Here is a 12499-nt window from a genome sequence, read left to right as displayed (position 1 = left end):
GAAAAGATGGGCAGGAAATATACATCCTTAACCACAATCGCAACTACTCAGTTAAGACAATTCTTTCATTTTTCATTAAGAATTCCTTTTGGAGAGAGATCCAAGATGGCAGAATAGAGGAGGTCAAGTTCCTGGCTGCTCCACAGTGTGAAACAAAGAAAGCAGATGGAAAGCTTCTCTTCAAGGTAAGTGAACAAACAAAAGTGGGGGTGGATTTTTTTACTGGAATCTAAACCTGGACATTCAAAAGCAGAGTGGGGACACATGAGTGTGGATATAATAAAATAAGGGGAAAAATCCCCAGTGGCACAGCCAGGCCAACAACTCCAGCCAGAGAGGTCCCTCTGTGAGCATAACAGAGAGATAAGGGAATTAAAGGAACCCCAATTTTGGGGAGGTCCAAGGCATGTCTGAGTACAGAGTGTTTAGAGACCAAGGACTTTGCCCAGCAAAACTGAAGGACATGTGGTAGGATATCCATGTATGGGAAAAGAAGCCGTCATCTCTCCAGGTGGCATGCAGAGGACTAAGGAAGGAACCGTTTTGCAGCTGTGTCACAAGGGCCGGCAACTGAAGAAGCCAATTCCTGGCAAATCTGAGTTTGGTGTGAAATACAGGCCCAATAAACACACGCTGCATGACATAGAGTGTGCTTAAGTGACCAGGAGAAAATCAAAAGTGGAGAGAGGTTTATACAGAAGACGATTGGTCACAGAAACGCATCTGGCTCTACCCCCTCACCCCCAACCCAACTGCTTGCAGGACTGGCTGGGAAATGCATCTGGCTGGGAACTCGGAAGGGCAGGGGTGGGAGAAATTGTTTGGAGACTGAACCCCAAACCAGGAAATGTGGGGTCTTCAGGTGAAGCAGGGACTAAGGACTGAGAGTTTCCTTGGGGCATAGTCTTCCAGTGTGAACCAACAAGTGTTGGGCCCTGGAGGTGTGCTGATTTAAAATCTCCAGAAAAATTAGCATTCAGCAAAGAACCTAGAGCTCACCTCAGCCTAAAGTGTGCTTCCAGGAATTCCACCCATGGGATTACCTCTCTCACTTCAGCAATCCAGAGAGTAGAGCATCATACTCCAGAAGACCCCATCTAAAACTTCTGAGAAGAGAAGCTGAGAATATTTTCAACTCCAACAGAGAGAATTCTTTAACTTTCTATCAAGATTTTTTTCTTTTTTTGTTTTTTTAATTCTTTTTCACTGTTTAATTGTAACCTTACTGGTACATGACATTTATATACTTTCCTATTTTTTTTTCTCCTCATCTCTAGCATATGTGAAGCCAGTTATTTTACATGGATTGGTTTTTTTGTGAACTAGGATGTTTGATTAGTATATTTTAATGTTGATTTGTATTCTTTTATTTTTAATTTTAATTTTTTTTAACTTTGCTTTATATATATTTTTACCCTACCTGTTTCCCTTGATTCTCTCTTTTCTTCTGCTTACAGCCAATCCCTATGGTTCTCTCTATCACTCTTCCTTTACTCTTTTACTTCTGTCTTCTCTCCTCCTTCATAATCATCACAACCTATATCACTTCTGTTTTCTCCCTGTCTACCATTTGAAAATGTAAACCCTTTTGCAAACTTGCTGTTTTTATTAAAGGCAATAACTTATCAATTCTGTTACTGTGAAAATTTTCATTGTACACATCACAAATAGTAGGAACTATTTGGTTTAATGCTGTAAATTGTTTGCATTGGTTATTATTATTATTTGTCTCCCCCTAAACAGCAAGGTACTGAAAATCTTCAGGGACACTAAAAGTCCACAGGATAGAAACTCTACTGCCTCAGATCCATACTGTTATGTAGATAGACACAAAAACAACATGAAAAGGCAAGGGAACAAATCACCCCAAGCAAACCAAGATACTCCAATAACAGAATCCATCAACACCACAGTGGAAGTATTGTCAGAGGAAGAGTTTAGAATGTACATAGTTAAACTGATCTGCTATGTAAAGGATGATGTAAGAAATAAAATATAGGTAGCAAAAAAAAACACTTCAATAAAGAGATAGTGATTCTGGGTGGGGGGGAAGAAATCCTTGAAATGAAGGAAGCAATGAACCAAATTAAAAAATCAATTGAAAGCATCATCAACAGACTAGATCACTTGGAAGACAGAGTTTCAGGCAATGAAGACAAAATATATAATCTTGAAAACTGAGTTGAGAAGATGTTAAAAAAACATGAATAGAACTTCCAAGAATTATGGGATAACATGAAAAGAACAAATTTAAGATTTATTGGGATAGATGAAAAGAAATGCACAATCTTTTCAATGAAATAATATCAGAAAATTTTCCAAATCTAAAGAATAAAATGGAAAATCAAATACAAGTGGCTTACAGGACACCAAATGTGTAAAAGTACAACAGACTCACATCAAGCAAATGATAATGAAAATGCCTAGCATATAGAATAAGGATAGAATTTTAAAGGCTGCAAGAGAAAAACATCAGAATACATATAAGGGGAAACCAATATGGATCTCAGCTGATTTCTCAACCTAGACCCTCAAAGATAGGAGGTCCTGGAATAACATATACCATGCTCTGAAAAAAAAAAAAATAGATGTCAAACAAGAATTCTATATCCAGCAAAATTAACCTTCAGATTTGAAGATGAAATAAAAATCTTTCATGATAAACAAAAATTAAAAGAATTCACAACCAGAAAGCCTGCACTCCAGAATATTCTCAAAAAAATATTCCATGAAGATGAAATGGAAAAAAAAAAGTAAAAACCAGTGAAGGGAAGATCTACACTAAAGGAACAGTCAATCAAAAGAGAAACTAATTCAAATAAAAACTAGAAATAAACCAAAGTAACCAGAAATACAAATCATATCTCAATAATAATCTTGAACATTAATGGCCTAAACTCATCAATCAAAAGACATGTACTGGCAGAGTGAATTAAAAACAAGACCCAACTATATGTTGTCTTCAATAGACCCATCTCAAAGACAATCACAGACTGAAGGTGAAGGATGAGAAAAAAACATATCACTTCATAAACAAGCAGGGATTCTATCCTCTATGTGGACTTTAAGCCAAAGTTAATCAGAAGGAACAAAGAAGGGGGCTGTGGTTGTGGCTCACTGGTAGATCAGAACATCTACATATATCAAACAAACCCTTCTCAACTTCAAGAATCAAGCATATCATAACACAATAATACTGGGTTTGAATATTTTTATCCATATAGATGAATACAAATATGATTATATATGTGAAAATATTTAAATTGATATGGATTTGTATATAGTTATTTTTCTTTTGAGATGGATATTTACAATTTTGGAAAATATAATATAATTATGTAACTGAATATATGTGAAAACTTATGGGTAGGATTTTGGTTGCCATTAGGGTACATGTATTTTATATGTTTATATACATTGATATTATATATATCAATGTATACAAACATATAAAGAATATATATGTGAAATATATATAGATATTCAAAGTTATATTTATAATTTTTGTTTAAAAGGCTCATGATTATGGGTAGGATTAGGTTTTAAGTTCTGAGTTACAGCCTTGGTTTAGGAGATGGGTTACTTTTGGAATAGATATCTCAATATACATAGATATAAACATGAATATAGAGGTAATATTATATATCAAAATTTACATATATATATATATATATATATATATATATATACACACACACACACACACACACACATACACTTTGATCTATAGACATTTTTAAGGTAAGCAATATTGTCACATTACATGTGAAAGCTGGGTTATGCCTTTGGAAATGAGTATATATATATATATATATATATATATATATATATATATATGTGTTTTTATGTAAATTTTAAATTACATTCCCAATTACATAGGTACATTCATGTGAAATGTTATGATTAACCTGTATAGAGGTTTCTCTGTGTTCTATTGGTAGGGATAGGACTAATGTAGAAAAATAGGGTTAGTTTATGGATTGAACATTTTTTAAATATTTTTTAAGTTGTCAATGGCCCTTTATTTATTTATTTATATGTGGTGCTGAGAATTGAACCCAGTGCCTCACATGGGAAAGGCAAGTGCTCCACAATTGGGCCACAACCCAACCCCCTGGATTGAACATTTTTATTCACATACAGGAATACAAATATGAATATATGTAAAAATATTCATGAAAATATTTAAATGCATATAAATTTGTATATAGTCAATTTTATTTTGAGATGTGTATTTATAATTTATTTTAGGTATAGTTTATGATTATGTAACTGAATGTATATGAAAATGTGTGAGCAGGAATTTGGTTGCCATTAGTGTATATATATCAACATATATAGGAATATATATATATGTGAAAATTAAAATAAATAAATAAATAAATAATAAAATGAAATAAGCACTATAATAAGAATATACAAGAACTATGGGACAACATTAAGAGACCCAGTTTAACAATTATTGGACTTGAACAGAGATCTAAGATATAGGTTAATGACACCAATAACCTTTCCAAGGAAATAATAACAAAAATTTTCCACAAACCTTGGAAATGAGATTGACACTCACATACAGAAGGCAATCAGAACCCCAAATAGACAAGATGAGAAAAGAACCTTCCAATGACACGTTGTAATTAAAATACCTAACCTACAGAACAAGGTTAAAAATTTGTTTTTGTTCTTTTGTTTCATTTTGCTTTGTTTTTAGTGCATTATAAGATATGTAGTAGTGGGGTACATTTTGACATATTCATAAATGCATATTACATATTTTTCTCCATTAAAATCCCCCATTATTATCCCTTTTTCCCTCCCTCCCCCAATCCTCTTCTTTTGTTCCATTGGTCTTCTTGCTATTTACTTATTTTTTAATCAATGCATTAGGATATATATATATATATATATATATATATATATATATATATATATATATACACACACACACATATGGCGCATTGTGATATATTCATACATGGATGTAGCATCATTTGGTCAAATTTATTCCCCAGTTTTTTCCCTTTACCTTTCCTTCTTCTCTACCCTTGGTAACCTGTTTCTAAACTATTTTTCCTTCTATTTTCACAAGATCTCCTTTTTTTATTCCTTTGTTTCTCTCTAGCTTTCATATATAAGACCCTTGACTTCCTTGGTATGGTTTATTTCACCTAGCCTGATGTTATTTTGTCCAATTCATTTACCAGTAAATGCAAGGATAGAATTTTAAAAGCCTCAAGATAAAAACATCAGGTCACACTTAGAGGTAAATCATTCAGAATTACTTCTAATTTCTTAGCATAAACTCTAAAATCCAGGAAAGAAAATAATTGTCAACCAAGATTGCTATATCCAGAAAAGCCACCCTTCAGAATTATAGCAGAAATAAATAACTTCCAAGCTAAGCAGAAATTAAAATAATTCACTAATACTAAGCTAGCCTTATACTTAAAGGAACATTATACACTCCAGTGCTCACAAAAGGCAAATTTCATTAGAAGAGTAGATAAACAAAAGAGAAATAGGACCAAATTGAACATTAGATAAATCAGAATGCAGGAGTTAGAACATCTATAATAAGATTGAATGTATATGGTCTCAACAGTCCAATTAAAAGACATAGACAGGCAAACACATTAAAAAAAATAAAATCCAACTACATTCTGCTTTCAAGAGACTCATCTTTTTTTTAAATTTCTTAAATCTCATGTATTTAAATTCACTGAATGTGAAGCCACATTAGCACCAGGCAAAGTGACAAATTGGAGAGCCAGTTTTGATCTTTCAATTGGGACTTGAGATAAAATTGGAAGAGGTGAGGTCTGGAAATGCAGTACATGGGTTAAAAGTCCTAATTGTCTTCCCCAGCCATATGAGAACTCTCTGAATGTGATTATAATACTTCTGGATTCAGAAATATGACCAAGGCATTTCCACCCACTACTATAAACAAGTCTGCTTCTACATATTATGTGTAATATGTTTAGAACCCAAAAGTATGCATTTATGCCTCTAAGAGAAGGAACCGTGCAGTGATGTGGCTAAAAGGCTTCTTTCTGCTCAAAGGAGCTGTGATCTCTCAGCTCCAGCAGATGAACTGCTCTGCCTCTTTGAAATGTTCAACATTATCTCCCCCATCCTTCCCTGCTGTTTCCGTGCACTCCTCCACTCATATTAAAATGTACACTAGCTGGCTGCTTATAATATTCTGAAGCAATAATGGCTCTGAGCACATATTTTTAATTCATTCTGCTGTGTCACTGTCACTCTGGATCAATAGTATTGGCATGGGAAGAACTAACTTGGAGCAGGGTCTGCTTCCTCCCTCCCCAGCAGAACAGCAGGGGCTCCCCAGAGTGTGGCAAACACTTGTACCTTTTCCATCTCTCTTCCTGTTTAGGTCATCCTTCCCCAGGCTGAGGCTGACCCTTTTTTGTAAGGATGGACTTAAGAATAGAGGACTCAGATCTTGATTTGCTTTTTTCTTTGATCCTTGTGCAAATTTTTATTTTCAGATGAGGAAATAATCAGTTTATTTTTAGTTCTCATCCTTTTGCCCAGGCAGAATTTTGCAGACTTTAAACACAGGGATCTGGAGAAAGCATTCCTGAGTTCCAATATTTCTAATCTGTGTCCTTGTACAAGTCACTTAACCTCTCCAAACCAATTTCACAATCTGGGAAATGGGGATTAAAAATGGAGCCACTGTAGAGTCGTGATTGGATGACCTCACACATCAGGTGTGCCTGTTAAGGGTCAGCCAAGGTTATTGCTTCTCGGTGTCTTCTCTTTTTTATTTTTAATTTAATTGATTTTAATTTTTTAAATACATGATAGCGGAATGCATTACAATTCTTATTACACATATAGAGCACAATTTTTCATATCTTTGTATATAAAGTGTGTTCACACCAATTCATGTGTTTATACATGTACTTTGTTTGTTTCTTGCACTATAATTCTTATTACACATATATACCACAATGTTTCATATCTCTGTTTGTATATAAAGTAGATTGACACCCAATTTGTCTTCATACATGTACTTTGGATAATGATGTTCATCACATTCCACCATCCTTGCTAATTCCCTGACTCCTCCCTTCCCCTCCAACCCCTCTTCCCTATCTATAATTCATCTATTCCTCCAATGCTTCCCCTCCCTACCACACTATGAGTCAGCCTCCTTATATTGGAGAAAACATTCGGCATTTGTGTTTTTAGGATAGGCTTACTTCACTTGCATTATCTTCTCTAATGTCATCCATTTACCTGCAAATGCCATGATTTTATTCTCTTTTATTGATGAGTAATATTCCATTGTGTACATATGCCACATTTTTTTAATCCATTCATCTACTGAAGGGCATCTAGGTTGGCTCCACAGTTTAGCTATTGTGAATTGTGCTGCTATAAACATTGATGTGGCTGTGTCCCTGAAGTATGCTGTTTTTAAGTTCTTTGGGTATAGACCAAGGAGAGGGATAGCTGGGTCAAATGGTGGTTCCATTCCCAGATTTCTAAAGAATCTCCATACTGCTTTCCATATTGGCTGCACCAATTTGCAGTCCCACCAGCAATGTATGAGTGTGCCTTTTTCCCCACATCCTCGCCAACACTTATTGTTGTTTGTCTTCTGCCATTCTGACTGGAGTGAGATGATATGATATCTTAGAGTAGTTTTGATTTGCATTTCTCTAATTGCTAGAGATGATGAGCAATTTGTCATATATTTGTTGATCGATTGTATATCCTCATCTGAGAAGTGTCTATTCAGGTCCTTGGCCCATTTGTTGATTGGGTTTTTGTTTGTTTGGTTGGTTGTTGTTGTTGTTGTTTTTGTTTTTTGGTTTTTTTTTTTTTTTTTTTTTTTTTTGGTGTTTAGCTTTTTGAGTTCTTTATATACCCTAGAGATTAGTGCTCTATCTGATGTGTGAGGGGTAAAAATTTGCTCCCAGGATGTAGGCTCTCTGTTCACCTCACAGATTGTTTCTTTAGCTGAGAAGAAACTTTTTAGTTTGATTCCATCCCATTTATTGATTCATGGTTTTAATTCTTGTGCTATAGGAGTCTTATTAAGGAAGTTGGGATCTAATCCCACATGATGCAGATTAGTGCCTACTTTTTCTTCTATTAGACACAGAGTCTCTGGTTTAATTCCTAGGTCCTTGATCCATTTTGAGTTAAGTTTTGTGAATGGTGAGAGATAGGGGTTTAATTTCATTTTGTTGCATATGGATTTCCAGTTTTCTCAGCACCATTTGTTGAAGATGCTATCTTTTCTCCAGTACATGTTTTTGGCATCTTTGTCTAATACAAGATAATTGTAATGTTGTGGGTTAGCAAGAGACTCATCTTACACACAAAGACAGCCAGAGGTTGAAAATCAAGGGATGGAAAATAATAATCCATGCAAATGGAGCCCCAACACAAGCAGAAGTATCTACTGTCATGAAGTCAAGCAGACTTCAAGTCAAAATTAATGAGATATAGGAAGTCACTTCATGCTGGTAAAGAGAACAATCCAACAAGAATATATAACAGTAAATAGTTATGCCCCAACATCAGTGTGCCTAGCTACATAAAACAAACACTACTCAACTTAAAAGTTCAGATAGACCATAATACAATAATACTAGATAATTTTACCAATAGATAGGCTATTCAGACATAACATTTAAGACTATTCAGACCTAAAAAATATTATAAATCAAATGGACCTAACAGATCCATTTAAAATTTTTTTAAATTAATTTTTTATAAAAATATAAAATATTTCAACCAACAAAAGCCAAGTTGACTTTCTCCTCACCTCCTCATGAAGTCTTTTCCAAAACTGACTATACTTTAGGCCACAGAATCTTAGCAAATAAAAAAATCAATATAATTCATTGTAATTCATGCTAAATGACTTGATTTAAGGACTAAAAACAAAGTGAAATGACAACTATATGAGACAATGAATGTTAATTTGCTTCATTATAGACACATTTTTATTATATGTTTACCTATAACATTATTCTGTATACCTTATATGTATACAATAAAATTTTTTAATAGAAAAAATGTCAAACAGACTAATTTACATTGAAGAAATATAGTTTGCTGCAGTCTGGCTGGGCACAAATCAGGAGCCACAGGAAGGAACTTTATTTTTAGAACTCACGCTGCAGGCCACCCACGCGAACTCTCCAGGAACTCCCTAAGAGCTCCACCAGAACTTTGGAACTTGGTGAGCACTCAACCGGAACTCAACCCTCGGACTCCACCCAGGCGAACTCTCTAGGAACTCCGCGAGAGCTCAAAAATAGCAGGCATCCAAGGCAGCAGGAACCCCTCCTTCTGGCAAAATGCCAGGCACCATCTTGACCTAGCCGTGGATCTCAACAATAGTTTATCAAAACACTAGCCCTCCAAAAAGGACACAAGTTAAAATGAAATGGTTTCAAAAGGGGATTGTAACAATCCCTCAGAGATCATATTATACCAATGTTTCTGTGTTCCAAAATAAAGGGGCAGGGCAAAAAAAACTGCCTCATCTACCCTCCTAAATATCTTTTTAACCTGACACTATCCTCCATGCCAATGATTACCTGAGCTCAGATTCTCATCATCTCTTACCTGAAGTCTCCAACCTTTCCTCATCTAATTTTTTGCATATTGAATCCATAAACGTAGCTTTCTAAAAATAAAAACCTGACTGTATCACCTCTCTTTAAAATCCTTTACCAGCCACCCATTTATCCAGAATAAATTTTAAAATCTTTAGAAGGGTATGTAAAGTTCTTTAAGGATAGTCTCTTATCAGCCCAGCCCCCACCTGCCATATGCCATAGACATATTGAGTTTCTGCAGAGTCTCGAATGTGCTATGCTGTCTCACATCTCTGTACTCTTTCTCCTCTACCTGGAACGCTTGCCCACCACTTCTAATGGCCCAGTTATAACTGTATACCAGTTCTATTCACACTAATCCTTCAAGATTGCTTGTGTCACCTCCACTACCCTGTATAGCAGTTGCCACTCAGCACTGAGGTTGATAGAAGTAATCAACATGTCAAATGAATGAAAGAAGAAAAATATTTCACTACATCCATACAATGTAGTATTATTCTGTGATAAAGAAAGAAATAAGATATCAAGCCATGTAAATGCATAGAGAAAACTTAAATGCATATTGCTAACTGAAAGAAGCCAATATGAAAATGCAAGGTATTATATAATTCCATCTACTGTATATGACAGTTTGGAAAAGACAAATTATATAAACGGTTATATTATGAGATTGCCAAGTTTGAGGCAGAAATGAAGAAGTGCAAGTTCTTCATCAGAAATGAAGAAGTGCAATATTGGGGATTGTTAGAATAAGGAAACAATTCTATATAATATTATAAAAATAATTATTATATGACATCATGCATTTCTCTAAACTCATAGAACTTCACATCCCAGAGTGAACCTTAAACTATAGACTTAATTAATAATAATATATCAAAATGGTTCATCAAGAGTAATAAATTACCACACTATTACAAGATGTTAATACTAAGAGAAAAGGAGTAGTAGGAAGAGGCTTCTGAGAACTCTCTTTGCTTTCTGCTGAATTTTCCTGCAAATCTAAACATGCTCTAAAAAATAAAGTCTATTTTTTCAAAAAAATAGTTTCCTATTTCTATTGATATCTGTAATTGAAATTAACATATTTTTTAATTAACTTCTTTGATTTCAGTCTTTCTTTTCTCATTGAAAATCTTGGTTCTTAATTTTATCAATATATTTATATTTACTTATTTGCTTTTCCTTATATATCAATAATTTTAAAATACTGGACTTCTTTTAAAATTGTAGCAAAATTACTAAAATAACATTAAATCCACTGAATGAAGTTTAAGATTTCTTCATTATTCTTTTATTCTTAAAATATATCCCAGTTAAGATGTATGAGGTATCTGGGTGTATGGATAATTGAAGGTATAGGGATGAAAATTACAGCTATCAGTTTAAACATAATTGGTTTAATAAATCCAACTATTCATTCAGGTTTTGGACATATGAGGCTTAAGGGGCCTTTAAGTACTCCAGGTAGTCTCTTTGTAAGGCATTATAGAATTGAAAAAGTAAGATGGCTATGAAGATTATTAAAAGAATTTAAAGGAAAAAAAAAAGAGAATTTTGTGAAGAAAAGTTCAGAGAATAAGACAGATCCTCGAAATGATTTTGTGGGATAGCCAGGTAAGTAACTTTCTTTGAGTACTTTATCTTAAATCAGGAGCACTGTTCAACTGCATCTTTCTGTAGGAAGTCTTCTTACAGACTTGGCATCTTAGACGTTTGAATGCTCCAAAAGGAAACCATTTATTTTCTACTTTGGTGACTCAGTGGCTTTGCTGATTAGTGAGGAGACATGTTAATGTGTTATACCCCAATATAATAAAATACTCTTTAAAAAGAGAGAGAGGAAAAAAAATTATTAGAATATTTAATCAATGTCAAATAACATATAAAGCAACCAGTATTAAAGCCAAGGTTATACTCATGACCAGCATTCTGTACATTTCTTCATTTAGCGGTCCTCCAGAATCTCTGCCTTTGAACCTGTTAGAGCCACTTGTACTGCTTTGTGTTAGTAGTTAACTTCTCTTAAATTAGATTACACTCTCCTTCAGAGCAGAAGCCACATGTTACTATACTTTTGTCATCAACAAAATCCTTTATGACTTAGAAGGAAGAAATTCCACCATATTGTTAACTTTAAACTTTTTTTAATCTTAGAAAGTGAAAATAGGCCACTTATTTCTACTTTTTGACTTTTATAAACCAAAGCACTAATTTCTGCTACAGAACTCTTATGTAAGATTAACTACTATTACATTTTTTTCTTTAACATTTTATCTGTGAGATTTCTGTGAAGATTGGCACATATTTTTTAAATTTTGCTATTGAGATTAAAAGGAACTGTGCTATACACATGACAAGATACATCTAGCAAACTTGTGGTTTAGATTATTTTTTCTCGGGTCAGGGGAAATGTCAAATATTTTGTTTGATTATCACCATCAGTAGATATTGTGGTTCATAAAAAATATGTCAATCATATCTTTATTACTAGTTTTAACTGTTGTCTAATGTAAAATTGTACTGTAAAAGCCAGGGAAATCTAGATGTGGAGAGAGCATCTTGACTGACTTAAGTGTTTTCAATTCAAAGTATAAAGAATATTTTGCTTCCTTTGGCTATTTAATATACTCATAGCCTTGAGCCAATATTGAAAGTCCCTGCAGTTAATCCATTATTTATGTTCAGTATAATTAACTATTCTAATATATCATTTTTTTGTTTTTTGTTTGTTTGTTTGTTTATTTTTTTATTGTTGGTTGTTCAAAACATTACAAAGTTCTTGATATATCATATTTCACACTTTGATTCAAGTGGGTTATGAACTCCCATTTTTACCCCATATACAGATTGCAGAATCACATCAGTTACACATCCATTGATTTACA

The sequence above is a fragment of the Marmota flaviventris genome, chromosome 8 (genome assembly GCF_047511675.1).
Source record: "Marmota flaviventris isolate mMarFla1 chromosome 8, mMarFla1.hap1, whole genome shotgun sequence".
NCBI classification, from domain to species: Eukaryota; Metazoa; Chordata; class Mammalia; order Rodentia; family Sciuridae; genus Marmota; species Marmota flaviventris.
Note: the sequence above shows the minus strand (reverse complement) of the source record.